Source organism: Euprymna scolopes, chromosome 18 (assembly GCF_053919585.1).
Source record: "Euprymna scolopes isolate OS-2025 chromosome 18, ASM5391958v1, whole genome shotgun sequence".
In the NCBI taxonomy this organism is placed as follows: Eukaryota; Metazoa; Mollusca; class Cephalopoda; order Sepiida; family Sepiolidae; genus Euprymna; species Euprymna scolopes.
In genome coordinates, this window is record NC_136499.1 from 74,477,409 (window position 1) to 74,499,908 (window position 22,500).

General features: G+C 30.4%; 1 protein-coding gene across 3 annotated transcripts in view; it reads right to left on the reverse strand.

Annotated features, from left to right (window-relative positions):
• The window catches only part of LOC145297661 (uncharacterized), a 996,083-nt gene that overhangs the window by 552,407 nt on the left and 421,176 nt on the right, over window positions 1-22,500 (reverse strand). For all 3 annotated transcript variants that reach the window (XM_080143831.1, XM_080143830.1, XM_080143833.1), the window contains exon 3: window positions 10,742-10,792. The gene's annotated coding sequence lies outside the window, so the exon portion shown is untranslated. The remainder of the gene's footprint in view (window positions 1-10,741; window positions 10,793-22,500) is intronic.

Sequence of the window (22,500 nt, forward strand, 5' to 3'; positions counted from 1 at the left end):
CTAACAAAATATGAGAACCTACAAACGTATAGAACGAATATAAGTATAAGTATCTCATCGTCTGCAAAACAAAAAGAAAAAAACAAAACTAGCAATGAGTGTGTCACTTGTACCAGGCGAAATGTCAAGAGCCACTTGAACCCGATATACTTGTTTCATACATGACATACATGGTTTATAAACATATTTATAGCATCAATATGGCACTAGTCATCAGCAGCTAAGGTTCAACAAACAATAACTGAAGGAGACTTCGTTCAGGTTGATACTTTTAATGATACAACTAGGATAGAAAAGAGCTTAATAAATATTATAGTAGAACACAATGTGGGTAGGCCATCTCAGAGAGAACGTAAATGGGAGTAAGAAATGCAGTCGTTATCATTTTCTCATGTGTTCTTCCTGTCAGGTGGAGTCCGCACTGTATTTCTACCTCCACCATATTTTATCAAAGACTGCGTTAGAATGAAGTCTAGCTGCCTTGAGATCTTGATGTAGGGTAGCTACCCATCTTTGTTGCGGTAGTCCTTTGGGTCTTTCCTCAAGGACCTCCATCTTCAATTCCGTTTTCACCATTTAAGACATGGATACGTCTGGTTAAACCTGAAGTCCATTTGAGAATCTCATTTCCACCTACTTTATCAACATGTGGAGCTGTACAAAGAAACGAGTCCCTATTTATTTGTTCTCCTCCTCATGAGGCAGAGTTAAACATATGGTCAGTTTTAATGTGAGGAAATCCAGCTTCCAAAAAGAAGATACTTTGGATAATGAGAAACATAAAAATTGGCCCAGTCTATAAAGACCTGTTCATTACCAACAAAACAGAACAGATACTACGATGAGTAAATCATTGATCCATGAATCAAATAGGATACCTGTGACGTGACGTCATTGGGAAAAGTAATCCATATTATAGTGGAGTATGTTTGTCTGTCTGTTGGTTACATAAAGAATGTGAAAAACTACTTGCAAAAATTGCATCAAATATGACATGAAGAATCCTTTAGATGCCAGGTTGTCATTCATGCGGAGGGGGGAATAAACATGTTGATAATACTACTATCACTATTATTATAACGGCTGATACTAAAAACTATACACATTTATAATCAAATTGACATGTCGCGTATAGCGTACGAGTTAAAAATTATACTGTTGCTAATAACAGCTATAATACTATTAAAACTAATCGTAAATACTTAGACCCTATCATTGTATCAGTCAAAATTGCACTGAATTTACAGCAAAGAGCCCTTGGGGTGTCGATTTTGTCATAGGTAAAATGGTTAGATTGAACGATGCGCAGAAACATATAAATATGATAACCATCAAAATGAAGAACAGTTCCAAAAATAATGTCACTAAAATATTACTCTGGTGTGAAAGAAGCTTCGTTAACTCGATCAAATATCCTAAGATGATAAGGAATAATTATTTCCTATCATCAAATTCTCTTAATTACACAATCTAATTAGTTTTTGTTTATATAACATAATTAAAAACAAGTTTACAAAGCAGCTACTTATGGAAAGACGTGTCATGTAATATGTAAGCATTTACGAGATGAAAAATATCAAATAATAAATATATAAGAATTAATGTACTTTATATTAATAGCATAACTATGTACACGAGAAGCTAATATACAGGTAAAGATGGGAAAACCCCAAAGGTTGAACTGTTTTAAAACTGTCATAAAATATCTTATACTAGAAGGATATTCGGCGTTGCCCGGTCAAAAAATATGCTCAAATATATCTTAATTTATGCAGATTTCATATTTATTATTATAGATTATTATATTGCACCTAATAATACAGACCTGTCCGGTTGTAAAATACGTTTAAATATGATATTTAAATTCACGCAATTTTTGTATTTATTATTCTAGAGTATAATAATTGATTATTATATTGTACTCAATATTTAAAAAGTTTTTAAAAAATCACTTGGGTGCCATCAGCTAGTATCGAAACAAAAACATTTAGCACTCCAGCCTTAGTCATTACCGTTTGAGCTATCGTCGGATGGATAAGAAAACGTTAAAATTTAACTGAGTTGCAACACCTTCTCACTCAATCATCACCAATAGTTTATAAAGGCTAAATCAGGTAACTGTTAAGATCCAATAACTTTGCAGTTCACGAGAAAGCAGAAGGATGGTGCTTATAACTTATGTAAAATGATTAACTTAAATTTATTATTTCTTATTCACTAAGAGTTCTCACACAGATCATCATCAATGATTACAAACTGATAATAACTGGTTGTGTTCCCTGGAGTTTAAGTGACACCATATTTCTCAAGATTTCCACTCTCCATTTCTGTTGATAACAGTTGCAAATTGCTTTGCATTAGCAAAAAGAATGCCATTGATTTTTTACTTACAATGACATTGATCTTCTCTGGTATTTTTGGTGGCAATTAATCTCCCAAAGGTCCCAGTATTCTTCATACTCTTCCAGTTGGTTAGTGTTCTACTTTCTCAGTTTTTCCATTCTCTTTGATCTTTCATGACTATTTTATGATGGTCTTAGCCGAAGCTGATGACATCACTTATTATTATTATTATTATTATTATTATTATTGTTGTTGTTGTTGCTGTTGTTGCTATGTTAACTTTCCTTTCTGCAAACCATTTTCTCTGAGTCACTTTTTTCAGAAGAGACGTGCTAGTCTTTCGCTACTATATTGTTATTTTAATCACAGATGTTCTCCTTTCAATCTACAGTTTTTTCCCATCTATAAAATATTCACAACAAAATCTCATCTAGCTACAACCACTGCCAATAGTTTTCCCTTTCTTTGTATTTCTCTCCCTTTCTCTCTTTCTCTTTCTCTCTCTGTATAACTCTCTTTCTCTCTCTCTACTTATCTACCTGCTTAAAACTAAACTTTCATGAGTAAAGTTTCATCTGTGGAACACAATATCGTGAGGCTGCTTCACGGCTGACTACAACGTAGACGTTTTCAAGTCCAATGTAAAGAAATTCTTGTTGAGCCTTCATATTAAATAATCTATTCAAACATTATCATAATTATCAATCATCATTGTGGTGTCTCAGTGTCCACCTGACACCCACTTAACCCTTTATTGTTGAATGGCCTTTGGGCCTTGATAAGTGGTGACACCTCAGTAAAAAAGAAAGAAAGGAAACGAAGAACCGCCAAACACATTTTCTCCTTGTTAAAATAGAAAGGAGATAATGACGTTTATGATTAATTTTCAAAAGCTCATAAAAACATTGGATTGTTTTGTATTTTATGAGCGAATCAGCATAATATTTTCGTAAACGATGATAAACCCAGTTAAATGAAAGAAGAATATGAACAAAGACTAACTTCAAATGTATTGAAATAATAAACAGAAAATCTTAAAAGATATAATAATAATAATAATAACAATAATAATAATAATAATAATAATTCATATATAAATGAAACGTTGCTTCCAAGTAAAACAGTGTGTGCTGATCCATGAAGAACTAAGAGAGTGTATGCTAGAGAAACAGGCAATGTTTTTAGTTAAGATTTCCGTTATTTTCTCATGGGAGTCGTACATGGGTGTTTTGCTGCACACTGTGGGGTAATGTCTGACAGGACGTTACTAAACAACATCTTCCTAATTGGGCTTCAAAAGAAAACAAAATGAGAAGATGTCTAACATCTTTATTAAAAAACTCATGCATAGAAACTCGTTTGTTTAAGGCTACTCTGATGGCAGACAGTACGAGATTGGGGATTTGGAGACAGACGATAACAGCATTGATGTTATAATGACTAAGGTTACAAAATAAATGTTTGCTTGTTGAGATGACTCAACTATAAACAGATGGGCTCCTACTATGCAATAAAACATCGAAAAAAAAAACAATATTTTCTGACATTTATCATTTCTATATTTTCATCATTTATAAAATGCGATTAAATTTTTTTTTAATTAACCAATACGTCACCACTTCTAATTTTAAATTTGTAAAGGCTAAAAGGCCACTTGAAGATAAGGGTTGATAAAATTAGTGAATAGTTGGATGATGAAAAACATTGTGAAAACCTCTGATCGCCACTGATAAGCTTGCTTTTTACTAATTTAAAATTCAAGGAATCTTAATAAAATCATAAAAATAGACGTTTCTTCTAACCAATTCTTTGGAAATACAACATCATCACTAAATTCTTATTCTCTGTCAACCAATGCTTCTTATTCTAGTACGAGTAAAACAGCGACAAAGCCTTACTTTAGTGAATGAAAGAGAGAAAAAAACAAATGAATAAAACAGGAAAATAAATGTCGGTTGGTTTTTGAAATCGGACAATCACAGCTGCATATTTTCATATGACAGGTGCACTTTTGGTCATACATTATTGACCAATCAGTGACAAGCCAACTTTGATGGAAGTTGAACATCATTGAGTTGAGACATTTGTGACAAGTCGATGTTGGATGAGAATAAAACATTTGTGTCAGATTATGACAGGTACATTTGGTTACAAGCAAAACAATATTTGTGATGGATCCATTTTATGTTTGATTTAAGAGAAGCTTCCCAAAATGTAAACAAATTATAGGGGCTTGTGTTTTGACCATTCTAGATACGATGGACGAAGAGTTAAATTGGAATAATTGTTGACAGCGATACACATATTTCAACTGAGGCTATTAAAACCAAGAGACACAAATAACATTGGTTACATGTATTTATATCTCATTCATCGAATGAAAACGAAAAAGATACTTTTTGCGGTTGTAATAATTATTGCACATATTAAATGTTTGTCAGAAATGTTTCAAGTGAATAATGTACCAGCATTATACAATGATACTAAACATTATGCAATAATATTAGACATTATACAATGATATTAAACATTATACAATGATACTAAACATTATACAATGATACTAAACATTATACAATGATATTAAACATTATACAATGATACTAAACATTATACAATGATACTAAACATTATACAATGATACTAAACATTATACAATGATACTAAACATTATACAATGATATTAAACATTATATAATGATACTAAACATTATACAATGATACTAAACATTATACAATGATACTAAACATTATACAATGATACTAAACATTATACAATGATACTAAACATTATACAAGGATATTAGACATTATACAGTGATATAAAACAATTACAACATATTTCAACTAGAATATTCTCAAATCTGAGAAGATGCACATGAAAAAATGTAAGATAGTAATGGGTCTATCTAGTTAGTGGTTATTTAGTTTAAAATATGTGCCAGACGAAATTAACAAAGTCATAAACAAGATTGCTGAGGTTGAAAACTCATTATAAAACGATGTGATATAAAGAAAATAGGAAAAGAAAAAGAAGAAAAAAGAAAGGAAATAAGTTATTTAAATAATGTTGGAACATTACAAGTTTTAAAATAGTATAAAAGAAAACAAAACGAAAGTCTTTTTGTCTATATAAAAACGACCGTCTAATACTCTAAAATAATAGATGGATTCCTAAGCGTTTACATGAAATGAACAGACACATTATGTGTTTTTTCTTCATCATTACTCTAATATCAATTTCTGTGTCAATAGATATAATTGGGCTAAATTGGTAGAAATCAGCCCGATTTGCTTATGGCTAATATTACTTGCAAGATATGGTTTACATCCAAAAGTCTTCTTATTTTCAATATTAATCAAATAGATTTGGTGGTATATTTTCTTTCTCTAGCTCCTTCCAAAAACAATGTGCCAATGGGTACAATTGCTAATATGATTAATTATTCATGATAACAAATTGACATTATTTTTAGTCAAAGTAGGTTACCCTAATGTGCAGCCCCCATTAGGTTTTGGTGCATTTGGTAACAATTTTTAAAATTGGCTTGTAAGACCAACTCTGCAAAATATGGTTTATGACCATAGAACTTCTTCCTTTAACATGTGATCAAACATATCGAATAGTGATGGGACAATACCAATATTTTTCTCAATTCCGATATTATTACCTATTCCGATACAATTAGATTCTGATTTCGATTCTAAAATCGCCTAATTGCTTAAAAAGTAGAATTTCATTTTTTTTCTTGGGGAGAAGAGTAGCAGAGAGTATTGATCTAATTTAAATTTAGATATAATTTTCTTTTTAATCTGACAAATTTCTTAAACGATTTCCATTTGATAAACTCAATATGAGATTTTTATTATATTTTTCATCTGTGCCAGTTTTATCTATGCTATATTTTACCAAGTCATTGTTTCCAGTACTATTTTTACCTAACCTTATTATTATGATCTACTTTATTTTAACTGGTATTTAAAATCAACTATTATTTTTCATTTTATCATTAGAACCAGCAATGGAAATTTTTTTTAATAAACAAAAAAATCAGTAAAGTTAAATGAATGGCTTTCATAATCAGAAATTAGGCTACAAATTTTCCGATACCGATAGTAATTCCGATACTCCCTCAAAATTCTGATTTTTCCAATTCTCGATTTTGATTCCAATCAATCAACACTAACATTTAGTATAGTATTTTTACGAACACGATTCAAAAGAAAGAAGAACAAAACAAACGCATAGGTTATGGTAAACCTTTTTTTCATCGTAGACATTTGTCCAGTTCTGGTCAAGAACTGATGAGAAATGGGGTTGTTATCTCAAGACAAAAACAACAGTTTTGCATTTGCTATTGTAGATACGTATGTATTTATTCATATATTTTTAATACTAATGAGCCATCACTTTTCAATGAGTAACAGCAATTCGAGGAATAGGGTAATAAGATTTTCAGTTAGATACAGAACAATATGATGAGAGGATTTGAATATTAGTAATGCAATTATTTTTTTAAAATTGAACTTGAAAATGTCTATGTTGTAGTCAGGATGGAAGCAATTCCACAGTATTGTATTCCAGAGATAGGGAATCCTTGGAAAAATATTGGCGGTTCTATCAGCGAAGATGTTGTGAAAATAACAATCGCAATGAGAAAAGCAGTCGAAATAACCCAAATAACACAAATTATCAAGCCTCATCTTCAAAATAAAAGAGCACAAAAATTTTAAATCTTAAAGAATAAAATCAATTATAAAATTAATGTACTTTTCAAGAGAAAGGCTTTGGAATTCATTTCTTTTCGCTTTATTATAATTGCATCTCATTACTTGTTTTATCGAATAAATGTTATTATATGCTTTTAGTGTCTACTTCCTTGTGGAAGCTAATCTATTTCAGCCAGTGTTCACATACTAATACCTATCAAGATTAAATTACATAGTTGAAAAAAGAAGTTTCACATACGTATTCAATAAAGTCATTTGGGAGAAGATTTTTATAATCAAGATGTTCCAAATAAAATAAAACATTTTCATTGTCGGAACGTTATCTTAATTCATATTTCATAGCATAAAGACTTTCAACTTCTTTTCATATTAATTCAACTGCCGTGAATGATTGCCATTTAGTGATTAGTTATAAATTAAAAGATGTGAATGATAAAACATAAAAAGTACATACGTAGTGAAATCTCTTACACAAAGGAGAAAGTGTATGCATAGACCATAGTTTTATTTTGTAAGTATATGTCTGTTATCATTAAATAACGCCAGTGTTATTTTTACTTATTAATTCTTAATAATATTTTACACTTCAACTGAGATAGCATGACTCAGTGGAAAGAAAATAAGAGAAGTGTAGGTAAATAAGAAATACGAGAAATCAGTATGATAATCATAATCACATATCAGCAGTGATTCTCTCCAGAATGTGCTGCTGCCATTGTGCAATATTTCCTGCTGTATCAGAAAACATGCTATGTGATATACAAATATCTGTACGTGATGTTGCCAAGCTAATCAAAAACCTTGATTCCAGTAAAGCAACCGGGCCTGACGGTATTCCAATTATAGTACTCAAAAAACTTCAACCAGAACTAGCACCCATACTTACAAAACTGTTTAAACGTTGTCTTAAGGAGAATTGCTTCCTATCACCCTGGAAAATCTCATCAGTACGCCCTGTATTTAAGAATTCAAGTGATCGCTCATCTCCCTCTCAGTACAGGCCAATAAGTCTCCTGTGCGTCATGAGTAAGTTGCTGGAATCTGTGTTAAATAAAGTTCTTTTCTCTTCCCGGCAACCTCTTTCTCACAGAAGAGATGTTGCGAGTTTGTCTCTGCTTTATCGATATTTTCATGGCAAGTGCTCGGCTGAGTTCCAATCTATAGTCCCCCCTCGCCAAACTTTCACAAGAAAAACCCATCTAGCAGAAAACACTATCACTAATTTCCCCCACTCTTTATCTGTGCCTAAACCTAAACGTAGATTCCATGAGCAAAGCTTATTTCTTAGATCTGCACGGCTATGGAATTGTCTTCCGTTTTCCTGCTTTCCAGCTGACTACAATATGGTTGTCTTCAAGTCTAACGTAAACAAGTTTTTGATAAGCTGTTCCATATAAATGAACAAATTTACCAAATTTCCATTACTAACGATTACTATATTGTCACATTTCTACTGACACTCTTTAACCCTTATCCTTGAGTGGCCTCTTGGCCTTGATAAGTGGTGATGCCTATGTAAAAAAAAAATAAATTAACATAATAACTACTGAAATTAAGCAACGTTTAGCTCGGTCAGTGCCATATGGGTGATAATTTAAGAATACTAGGCACAGTCTGTGGTAAAACGGTGAAACCTTCCTGCAAAAAGAAAACCGTTTTGAAGATGTCTTTAACAAGAATTAAGTATAACCGACTAATCCACACATCTTTCTATAACGGAACAGGACCCCCCCACCCTTGAATTAAAGTTTTGTTCTAAATCATGTCGCGAAGCTTTCAGGAGGGAGTATACTTTATTTATTATTCTATTAAAAAGGTGTCAAGAATTTTTTTTATGTATTTCTTAAATAAAAGAAAAAGTGTATATATTAACCAAAGGTCCATCAGCAATGAAATTAGCTCGTATAAAAAATATCATTTCACACTGATCTCCTTTGGTGATAACAAACATAGTTTTCTAAAATAAAACTTTCTCTCTTGTGTACGAGATTTCATTATGCATGCAGTCTATGTTATATAGATTTTAATTTAATATCACCAAATGCTAATCATCCACAATAGTATGGATCGAAAGAATGAGTAAAAGCCAAGTAGTTTATGTAGAAAACAAGTAAAGAAAGATTAGATGGAAAAGAAAGCCTTTTCTCAATAGTAAACAATCTGTGCCTATGCTATACTCCCAGGGGGTTTATCCTTTTAGTTTTACTTCCTATTCTCTTTTGTTTAAATGATTTTTTGTGATTTTATCAAGTATTATTTTATGATTTTTTGTGATTTTATCAAAGTATTATTTTATGATTTTTTTGCGATTTTATCAAAGTATTATTTTATGATTTTTTGTGATTTCATCAAAGTATTATTTTATGATTTTTTGTGGTTTTATCAAAGTATTATTTTATGATTTTTTATGATTTTATCAAAGTATTATTTTATGATTTTCTTGCGATTTTATCAAAGTATTATTTTATGATTTTTTGCGATTTTATCAAAGTATTATTTTATGATTTTTTGTGGTTTTATCAAAGTATTATTTTATGATTTTTTATGATTTTATCAAAGTATTATTTTATGATTTTTTATGATTTCATCAAAGTATTATTTTATGATTTTCTTGCGATTTTATCAAAGTATTATTTTATGATTTTTTGTGGTTTTATCAAAGTATTATTTTATGATTTTTTATGATTTTATCAAAGTATTATTTTATGATTTTTTATGATTTCATCAAAGTATTATTTTATGATTTTTTGTGATTTTATCAAAGTATTATTTTATGATTTTTTTGATTTTATCAAAATATTATTTTATGATTTTTTGTGATTTTATCAAAGTATTATTTTATGATTTTTTTTGATTTTATCAAAGTATTATTTTATGATTTTTGAAATCGAATTATTATTGTGAAATGTAATTATACAACCGTATTGTTTAATCATTAAATTATTATATGAAGCAAAAATTTATTTAATTAAATTAACTTATTTTTAATTTCGATTTATAAAATTAGTGAATGTGAATACCTGAAAACTTCCAATCTTAGAACTGATTATAATATTTCCAGGAGAAACTGCTCCATGTTAGACAGATTGCTTCTGGGGTACGACTTTGAAAATTTCACCAGGTAACTTTATGTTGTATATTATATATTCATTTTTAGAAAATTATAATAAAAAAGTGGCTATTTGTTTCTTCAATAGATGTGCATGATAAAATTAATGTTTTCCTTTTATTAAGGAGCTCAAAGTTCCTATATTAGACTTTAAACATTAATTCAAGTATTTCTAATTAACAGTATAAAGGCATTTTTTTAAATATTATGTGTCAAAAATATAAACATAGCAATTATTTAAAAAATATATTAATAGATTAAAATGGATGGTTGATATTTACTGTGTCATTTTGACTCCAAACCAAAGAAAAACAATAATTTTCTCATGTAGTTTTGTCCTATGAATAAACGTGCAGTGAAGCTAAATAAGAATTCAAGGGATGTATTTGTTGAAATTATAGTTAGGATCTTATCCCTAGTTATACAGGCTACGCCATTAGTAAGTACATACAGATTTATTACTTAGTCCAAATGCAATACTTAAATGAATATATCATATTTTCAAGTATTTATCTTTCAGTGTAAATTAAAAAAAAATTAAAATTTAAAAAATCTTACCTTTTTACGTGATCCTGGAGCCGTATGTCGTTGGGTAGAAATCCCAGGGATCTAAAAAAAAAAAGTGTTTTTTATTAATTTTCTGTAAAATATGAAATCAATGTTAAGATATAATTTCTAATCTTACATAGATACGAAAGAAGCAAATAGACATCTTTATTATTAACAAAGATTGTTGTGAGAAGGTCCTGATGGACGTATATAAAGATAATATTGATCCTTTTCCTTTACTGATGAATTGGAAAATCACCCTGTTCCGAAGTGGAATCAGCGATTTGATGCTGATTAAGTTCACCTTCAGATTAACCTATTTTTGAGAATTCCAATGATTTGCAGATGTCATACCTACTTAGCAATGTATGATAACTATATTTGTATATTAAAAAAAAATATTGCATGATGTCTCCTTCAGGTGTTAGGTGTTTGATAGAAGATAAACTAATAAGCCAACAAATAGAAAATTCAACTATCTCGAGGTGTTTTTTAAAACTTTTTGAAGCTGTTTAGTGGATTAGTTTTCTGTTGTATTTACCATGTTTAAAAGAAATAATTAAGGGGATTAGAAATAAATGACTGTACACCATTCATCAAAATCATGGGGAAAAATATGCTTCGCCATTGTTCGCACTAATATGTTTTATAAAATAACATTTGAATCGATGAAGTTAAAAAAAAAGAAAGAAACAAAGCGTTTTAAACTGAAAAGTTTGCAATAGATGAACCGGAAAAAAAAAGTCTTATTAGGGAAATAGATTAATGGCGGAGGTTTGTGTGAGTTGCAATTGGCTCTTCCATTTGCCCTAAATATTTGAAATTTATTAGTCTGGCAGCTTTTTACTCACTAACTTTTGTGGATATATCTATATATATGCATACAGATGTATATGTGTGTGTATATATATATATATATATATACATGCATACAGATGTATATGTGTATATATATGCATGCATACAGATATATATGTATATATACAAATAAATACACGTTTCTTTTTATAATAGAGTGAAGGATGAAACTATTTGCAAAAAAAAATGTTGTTTTTATCTGCTTGTCAAAAAATGGTAATTTTATTACACTTTTAAATATATTTGATATTTTGAATCTTTACTCCAGTAATTCTTAACCACCATGTTATGACATACTAACGATATTTGGCTGCAAAGTTAAGATTTCAGAAATCCCACATTAGCTAAAGTTTCATTGCAATCTCTTACTTGTTATTTATGCAACTTGAGTTGTTTAACCTTAAATAGCATAAAACATGTGGAAAAGACTACGCTCAACTCATAAAGAAATGAAGGTCTGCTTAGTACACATTTGATTAAACAATGAAAAAAATAGCACAGGTTTCACACTAAATTAAGTGCGCAGTAGATCTGAATAAAAATATTGAAAAAAAAAGTTTTTTATTTGTTTATATGTCTTTTAAATCTGTGGTTTCATCTCGGAATATTTTACTGCATACATTTTTCAATTTGTCAATGTGTCATATCTTTATGTGCTTCTATGTATACATTAGCAAAAAAATGTGTAGGAATACTGCTCTAGCAAAATCAACAGCGTGGCTTGAAATGAAAAAGTGTCACGTAATAATGTTATTCTTTTCTATATTCAATGGGACACCTAACCAACAGATTTCACACTAAATAAGTTGCACAACTAATCCAAATTTAACATTGAAATAAAATAAGTTCATATCTGTTTGTATGTAAATCTGTAGTTTTATATTGAAGCATTTAATTGTATATATGTTTTCAATTTGTTAAGTGTACTATGATATCTTTATGTGCTCCTGTAAAAACCGTTGGAAATACTGCTCTAAGAAATCTACACTATTGCTTGAAATGGTAAAAAGCAATTTAAAAACGTTATTGCGTTAATATATATAAAATGAGACACCGTATAGTAAACTTCTGTGGGATACATGAACGAATGGTTAAGATCATTTGTACCTATCTAGTGTGTTTGTGTTCAATCTCTGATTTGGTTATTTGAGATTTCAATACAAAAACGTCTGTAAACATAGTTGGTTGAACAGAACCATCTATTTTACAGGTTAAGGCTAATTCAAAATACTCTTATCCAATAGAATTGCAAATGGTAGCAGATGTTATGACAACAAATTAGTTTGAAACCAATTCTGAAAGTAAAGAAATCAATGATGGGGCAAACTGAATAAGAAATATTTACCATGGAATATTTAATGCAAACACGATAGGCTAAAATAGCGGTGAATAGGAAAATGGCCTAACTTTCCTCTCTTTTCTTTTTCTTTTATCTCTAAATTTTGTTAGCAACAGAAATTCAGACTTCCTATAACCTTTCTATGGTAAGTAAGAATAGTCAGTCATTTACCACAATCTATACTAGAAAAGGGAATTTAAGAAATAGTTTTTGTGAACAGGGGCTAAGAAGAGATTAAAAAAAAACCAGTAAATATCACGGAGGAATCGATTTAATAGATAATTAATCGAATAAAAAAAATAAGTACACAACTGATTGGAAAAATGAGAATAATAATGGACAAAAAAAACCCTGTAAGATTAAACTGACTGAATAAACTTGGATCATAGAAACAGTAAATTAATTAATTAAAGAAGAAAAATAAGGATAAAAATTATGAAATAGGTACAATTGAGAATAATAATAATCAAAGACGAAAAATAAAGACTGTAGTGATTCTAGAAGAAAAAGTAAGGATAAAAAGTAAGAATAATAATGTTCAAAGAAGAAATGATCGTAGAAGAAACATAAGAATAATAGTAATGAAAAAAGATAAGAACTGATAAAAAAATATTCAAGAATAAAATGAAGCATTGAATTGAAGAAGAAAATTATACTACACAAAAAAGAAAAACGAAAAGAATAGTTATAAAAGAATAATAATTGGAATAATGCTAACCAAAAGCAGAAAAATACAGATAAATATTTTCAAAGTAGAAAAATAAGGCTAATAGTGATAAAAAAGAATAAAGATAAGGATTATATTGATCGAAAAATTCTGAAGTATAGAAGTAGAAATAACATAAGATTAAAAATAATTAGAAAGAAATCAAATAGATCAGTTGCCCGACTGTCACATGATGTAAGACTATATATGATCCGACTCCACGGATATTAATCATACAAGGTATAAACTGTCGAATGTTTACATTGTCTTCCGACACAACCCTAACCTTTCTGATAATAGTACTATGTTTGATGGAAGTATAATGCTGCGGTATTATCATTATAGTTTCTTATTAGTTAGAGGCCAATATAAGAATATCTTCTCAATATGGCCATGATTGTCTATTGGTTTGAATCGCATGTTCTTCTATATTCATTATCCGTCTTGAGAATTCCGTGAGATCTATGGCGTCTGCATGACCCCTATCAAGTGTCACAGTGGACTTGTTCAAATATGCAACTGTGGTGGCTGCAGGAATACTGTCTTAGATAATATTTATCTTTTCGACATTACATGGTTTGATGGACAAAAAAGCGTTCTACACATCCTGTAGGGAAGATATTCTGCAGTCATAAAAATCAATAAAAGAAGGAAGGCAATAGTTGTCTATCTAATTGTCGATAGTGAATAACAGGAGCTCATAATCTTCTGGTGCCAATCCTAGATCCAAGTGTTATGAAGAAGCTGTAGATTCCAAGGAATCTTTAAGACGATGAAAGATATAGAAGAACAATGTGAGATCCACACCCCAAGATGGTCAAAGGAACTACAGGAATCGAGTGTTTTAGTGCTGTCCAACTGAATCATGGCATTTTTCTAGGAAATATGTAGCCACAACCAAACTAGCATGACATTAATGATTTATTACACATTTTATACCATACAGTGGTAAGATGGTGCTAATGTTTTAGCGTTTTAATTATCAATGAGTGAAAATTGAATAGGAACTGGATACATGCTAATTAATTCTTCTTTTATGGGGACATCAGACAGTACTCACACGCACATACAGTTTTGAAGATTTAAATTATTTTCAAATCATATTTTAAATAAAGGATGTCTAAGTAATTTTGTTCCCAGATTGTATTCATTTTCAGTTATACAATATAGTATGAAATGCTTTTTTTTTTTTTACAAAAGAGTAACCACTTATCAAAGCCCGAAGACCACTCGAGGATAAGGGTTAATGTGTATACAGTAGTCATCAGGCCAACAATGTAGTAATCGACAGTAATGCGAATTTGGTATGATTTGATTATTTAAAGGGAGTGCCACAAATTGGAGCTCAGATGAGCAGTCACCATGAAAGTATCGATAGAGCAGAGCAATGTCTTTTCTGTGGGAAAGAGGTTGCAGGAAAGAGAAAAGGGCATCACCATGGTTTTTAACCGGTTTTGAACTCTGTCAAGACAGGATGAGGTCTCTAATCAGCTCCTGCCCAGATGTAGCAACAGTACACAATTCTAGGACGTACTTGATTCTTATACAGGTAGAAGATTCCATCAGAAGTGAGATATCTACTGGAGTGATACAATGATCCAACAATTTTTCTGGTGGCCGTGCCAACAGATTTGATATATATGCTCCATTTCAGATCAGGAGTGAAGGTCAGTTTCAGAAACTTCTCAAAGCATGGGACTTCCTCAAGATGGCCCATCCATTTCAGTTGAAGTCAGATGGAGATCAATGCATTGATATTGTAAAGAGAGGAGCTTAGTTTTAGATGCATTAAAATTTATTAGACATCTCTTTCCCTATTGAATCACATACTCAAGATCAGAAGAGTGAGAATTGGAGAGACCTTCGTAATTTCCAGCCTTAAACAGTGTCTTTCTTTAGAGCCAGAGTTCTTTTCTTGAGCCTATATTTGATATAATATATATGTGTGTGTGTGTGTCTGTGTGTGTGTGCGTGCGTGTGTGTGCGTGTGTGCATGTGTGTGTGTGCATGTGTGTGATGGGGTATTTGATTATCATGGATTTGAATACATATAAATATGTGTGCATATATATGTGTCATTTTTGCCAATGCGTAATAGATATATATATATATATATATATATATATATATATATATATATTGAGTATATTTAGGCAGCATATCTCCTTTAAGCATATATTGTTAAACAGCACAGCATTTTCTTGTTTGACAATTTTCCGTTTTATTTTTTCCAGTTTTCGAATAATCCTTCTTATGTTATATATAAAATGGTGTAAAAGTGTTCCGTAGTCTGCGAGCGCTTTCGGCGTTTCGGCCATCTTCAGGCTGGTTATATAAAAAGTCGTTTTAAAATTACGTCGAATGATAAGGTCGTGTTTTAAAATTACATCGTACTATAAGATCGTTTTTGGCTTATGTGGGCTATTTATATACAAATTTATTGGACAGTTTTTTTTTTTTTTTTTTTTTTTTTTAATATATATATATATATACATTAACAGAGGCATTTTAAAATATTTTTGCTGGATTCATAATTTATATTGTTTATTTTGGGTTGTCTCACTTTTATATACAATGCCTCCAAAACCTTCAGTCTCCTAACGTTAGAGTCTGTTTGTAAAATTTTGGTATTTTCTACCATGATGTTTCTAAATTGGAAATGCTGGCAGCCATGTTTTTTTAAATGTTGCGCGATAGAGCTAGTATCGGAAAGATGAAGCGTTAGTCTACGGGACAACGTGTTGGTAGTATGACCAATGTAAGAGGAACAGTTAGAGATACACTCTCCTATTGGGCAATTAAATTGATAAATTACATTGTTCTTTTCCAACACTTTGTCCGCTTGCGAAATATTGTTATTAATTACGAGATTAGTCGTTTTCCGTTTTTTATAATAGATAATGAACTTCAACTCTCTACCGCTGCTGGGAGATACGTATCGTCGAATTATGTCTTTTAAGACCCTTTCATCTATGTGATAGTTTTTATGTAACTGGTTACAGTAAAATATTTTAAAATGCCTCTGTTAATGTATATATATATATATATATTAAAAAAAACAAAAACAAAAAAAAACTGTCCAATAAATTTGTATATAAATAGCCCACATAAGCCAAAAACGATCTTATAGTACGATGTAATTTTAAAACACGACCTTATCATTCGACGTAATTTTAAAACGACTTTTTATATAACCAGCCTGAAGATGGCGGAAACGCCGAAAGCGCTCGCAGACTACGGAACACTTTTACACCATTTTACATATAACATAAGAAGGATTATTCGAAAACTGGAAAAAATAAAACGGAAAATTGTCAAACAAGAAAATGCTGTGCTGTTTAACAATATATATATATATATATATATATATATATATATATATATATATATATATATATATATATATATATATATATATATACATATATCAATGTTTATATCTCAATATTAGTGTATTATTTAGAGAAATCCTCAAAGACATTTGCATGCAGCAATTTATCAGAGATCTACTATTGAGAGATACCTTTTTATCAATGTTTGATAAATCTGCTGATGAAAGACCCAGATAGTTACCAAGAAAGAAACATGAATAATTATCTGGTATTTCCACCAGAAGCGTTTCAAGCATTTATTAAGTCTTGAATAGTTGCTGGTTAAGGAGGCATGTAAGACATCTCAGCAAACAACCATTTTTTGCTTGTGTAGTTTCTATCTTTATCAGATGAGAGAAGTCAAGGAACACGTGACATTTTTCATCTCTAAATGCCGTTGTAAAGGTGGAAGGGAAAAAATACGACTCCTAAATCTGTTTAAAAATGACTCCTGGAAAAATTGAAAAAACTCTACCATTACTCCCAGCTCTGATGGAAAGGTAGCCTGTATTTTTTAAATTTGTTTTACCTGTCCGTGTATTCAGTTTTGGGAAGTCATGTAGAAAAAAGAATGGCTGATTAACAGATAGTCTTAATGACTCCATTATCAGTTTGTATATTTTTATCTTTTAGGCTTTTCTGTGGTATTTCTAAAGCTCTATCATCCTGTTTGCTCGGTCTATTGCGTTTTCACCTGAATCACATTATTAGTAGCATTTTGGGATGACACGGAGTAAAGATTCCTTTATAGAAGAGTTGATGGGATCTTTCCTGTTGACTGCTTACTCTGATATACTGTTGGTATTCATTCATTCATTCCAAGACTGGCGAGTGGGGGGATTAACATAAGGAAGCCCAAGAGTTAAGAGAGAACAGGTGTGACTGTGACGTCAAACGAGAATTAGAAGATACAATCTCTGTTAATTTTCCAGACAGAGAGACATTAAGAAAGCCAGGTAACAAATAGATATATATATATCTATAATATAAAGCTGAACGTGTGCGCGTGTGTGTGTGTGTGTGTGTGTGTGTGTGTATCTGGTTACGAATAGGCTCCTATATGGTTGACTATTTTAAAAAACTGATTATATATAATGATAGAAGATGTATCGAGGATCAGGAATGGATATGTTTGATCTGGCAGAACGGTGGTTCATAAAAATTGTGGGGCCTGCTTTCACGCCTGGCCCTCAAAGTATGGAAATAAAAAATGAATAAAAAAAAAAAACGTTTACAAAGGTTTTTGATATAGATGTACATAAGAATACTTTGATAAGTATGTTTAAACTTAAATAGGGAGTGTATAATAAAATTGTGGGGTCTGCGTTCGCGCCTGTACTCCATGGAAATATGGCAGAAACTTTAACAATGACTTTTCATATCTATTTGCGTAAGTATACTTTGATAATTATGTTTCAGTTTGAAGAAATATGGTATAATAAAATTAGTGGGTGTTCGTTCGCGCCTGACCTCCATAGAATGTAAATATGTCACAAAGTTTAACAAGTTTTTTTTAAAAAGGGTGAGTGTCCACAATAACACCTTAACTTTAATCTTAATTCACGTTAGCTTTTATTTATTTTTTTGAGTTGAATTATATTTTGTCGAATAAATTCACCTCATAAATTCACGTTCTTATTAAAGTGAAAGGCAAAATGAAAGTCATAACTTTAGACAATTCTCGCTACAAATTTGCATAACTCTATTTTTTCCTTCGCCACTTGCATGTGGCACTCTTTCGAAAATAGATAAATAGATAAATAATAAAAAATAATAACGTTACTTGTTATCGTTTCAAAAAAGGGAAAAAATCCTGCTCACATGATTACGTGTCTTTTTAAAAACATTTACATAACCTTTTTATTTTTATTCATATATCTGTTGAAGCTTTTTTTTGTCAGTGTACTAGAAGGGATTCAGTTGATTACAACCCTTTCTGCGTGTTCTTTACATTACAATAGTACAACCCTGAATCCGACGGCGCAATACTACACCATTCAATACTGTAAAACTGAAACGAAGCTGTTCTGCTTAAAAAGGGCGTCATTTTCTTGTTATTCATATTTATATAGATTCTTGGCTTTAAAAATCTAAAGTAATTACGTGTTTACTTTTTTAATATCCCATTTTGCTGTTTCCAATTATTTTACTAAAGTAAGTAAAACTTCATTATTTTTCAAAACTGTTTTTGTTTCTTTGTTTTTCGATATTTCGTCGATATTATTTAGTAAGAATGTTTGGCAGAAAAGCCAACAAACGACTACCCGAAAAAATAAATATACAAGAAATAAATTTTACCATAGTCAATAAAAGTTCAGTTCATGTTTTTTTTTGTTTTGAAATAGTTTTTAATGCTCTTTACTTCAAATAATTTCAGAGAACCGAAATTAAAACGAAATTTGAGGCAATAACTACTTAAATGAATTTTTATATAAACTACACATGCCATAATCGAATATTCCTCAAGCACAAAATAACAGAAAACATTAAAATATGTTTATAAATATTCCTTACGTTGACGAAACTCTCTTAAATTGTTAACACAGAATGCTCAGGTGCCCCTCCTTCAAATTGAAAACGGGGCTCTCCATTTCAAAGTCGCTGCCATTTTGATTTTTTTTTAAACCGGTTCGAGAAAAAAAAACAAAAAATGTTTTTTTACAAACGACTTAAAAATACAAACCAATGAACTTTTCTAACATAAAAGTAACTTTTATTGACTATGGTAACATTTATTTCTTGTATATTTATATTATTATATATATAACATTTTCTCTTTGTAAGGAAGCATAATTTTGTTGGTCACTCTTGGCTACGAATGGAAACAAAGTTGATATAAAAAAATATATTTTCGCGAAAATTATCTTTACTTTCATCATATTTTGCTTAGGGTAAAATTTTTGAGTATCAAAAGCTATCTCTTTACAACCCCCTCCTTTTCATAACCTATCATACTTTCATTAATCACAGTCCATTTTCCGTAGGTTGTTTTTTAACCCAGTTTACGACGGGTATTTCTGCTAGTATATATATATATATATATATATATATATATATATATATATATATATATATATATATATATATATGTATATATATATATATATATAAGTGAAATTGTCTCTGTGTGTGTTTCTGTGTCTGTCTGTCTGTGTACATTTCCCTACCAAACTACTCTGTTAATTTTCGGTCTACAGACTCGAGATTTGACATAACGAGTAATGAGATTTAAGAAAATCTTTGTAATCGGGTTTCAGCCAGAAATTTGACTGTCAAGAGGTCAAAGTTTAATGATTTGACCTTTGAAAACTCGACAAAACTCCATTGTCAATTTTGGGTCTAAACACTTGAAATTTTAAATGTATGTAACTTGGACATGGGCCAAACTTTTTAATTTGATTTGAGCCTGTGGTCTCTACGAAATTACTCAGACAATTTCTGGTCTAAACATTTTAAATTTTACATAAAGGATATTCAGAGACAGGGCAAGCTTTTTAATTGGTTTAGGTCTAAAATTTGAGTTGCCAAAGGGGTTAAAATTCAAAAGATTTGACCTTTGCAGTCTCTAGCAAACTACTCAGCCAATTTGGGGTTTAAACATTTGAAATTTTACATAACGGGTATTCAGACATGCAGCAAGCATTTTAATCAGTTTTGCGGCGAAAATTCGGCTGCCAAAAGGTCAAAGTTGAAAGAGTTGACCTTTGCAGACTCTAGCAAACTCTTCCGCCACTTTTGGGTCTAAACACTTGAAATTTTAGACTTCAATTTTGACCCCTTAACATTTATTCTTTTGATCTCAAATCAAAATAAAATATTTGATCCATGTCTAAATTACCTACCTCTAAAATTTCAAGTGTTTAATCATGTGATTAAAATTTAATTTAATTAACCACGTGTGGTTTCTTCCCTGTCAATTATTCATCTGCTATTAACTGTTTGATATTTAGATACTAATATTAACCGAAAGTTCCTTTTAGTGATGTCACGTGACTATTGAATCACTAGCTGGCAGTGATATTTCCCCAAATAAACAAAATGGTTACATCGTTACAAAGAAAACCACCCAATTTATTAAATAAAAATGAAGTATAATGTTATAATTATAAAGAGATATATAAAATCATGCATGGGTACGATGAAAATACTATTTAGACTAAAATATCGAAACCAGTTATTTAGATTATCGCTTACGGACAAACATACATTTAACACACACACACACACACACACACACACACACACACACACACACACACACACACACACACACACACACACATACACGTAAAATGTATGTTTGTTCGTAATCGATAATCTAAATAACCTCTGGACGGATTGCTTCGATATTTTGGTATAAATAGTATTTTATTCGAACCCATGCATGTTTTTATATATGTCTTTTTAATTATGTATATTTAATTATAAACAGGAATTTGCGACTAAAAATATATATATATATATATATATATATATATATATACACACACATATATATATATATATATATATGTATGTATATATATATATATATAATGAAAATAGTATTCCAACGAAATAGAGAAATAAAAAGGAACAAACTGAGTTACGTGTTCATCAATGTTTCGTCTTCATTTTGAGACTCTCTCTAGAGATTAATAATATATAAGTATTTCTTTTTTGTATTTTTTTTCTTAAGAGTCACCATTGCATGATAAGGGTTAATTAATGTTAGGTGAGACAATACCATAATCATTGATAATGGTGATGGAAATTTAGCGGAATCCTATTATTTAAGAGCACATAGGACTTGAAAATGACAATGTTGTAGTCATTTGGGAAGCAAACCCACCGTATGTTGTCCCACAGACGGGTTATTCTTGGAAAGAAACTTTGTTCGTGGAAGTTTTGTTTAGTGTTAAGCACAGAGAGGAAGAAAGTTAAATTATTGACCGTTGACATGTCTTTTTTGTGAATATCTTATGACTGGGGGCATAAATTTAAGAACAATTAAGGAGCTGCAACGAAAATAACAATAGAGCAGAGAAAACTAGCAACGGCTCATCTGTTAAACAAAAGTAGTACAGAAGAGAAAAGGACATTGCCCACTAGATTATGAAGTAAATTTTGTACCTAGAAGTGTTGGGGCGATTAATCAGAATCAGAGAAATTGGAGCTTTGGGGTATTGGAATCGGTAAAATTTGAGCCTATTTTCTAATGCCAAAGCCGATTACTTTAATTATCTATTTTATTTGATTTTATTTTTATAAAGCATCTTCCACTGCTTGTAGTAATAATAAAATAATAAATATTGACTGATTTAAACTTCCAGCAAGACTAAAATCTCTAGATCAACTCGTGACAAGTGTGTTTTTACGTTTGAGAAAATATATGCACATTTAAGATGTGTGTTTATAGTAATCGGGAAAAAAATAACAACTTTATAGTAAAATATTTAGAGATTTATAAAAAATTGGAATCGAGAATTTCGTATGAAATCGGTAATTGTATCGG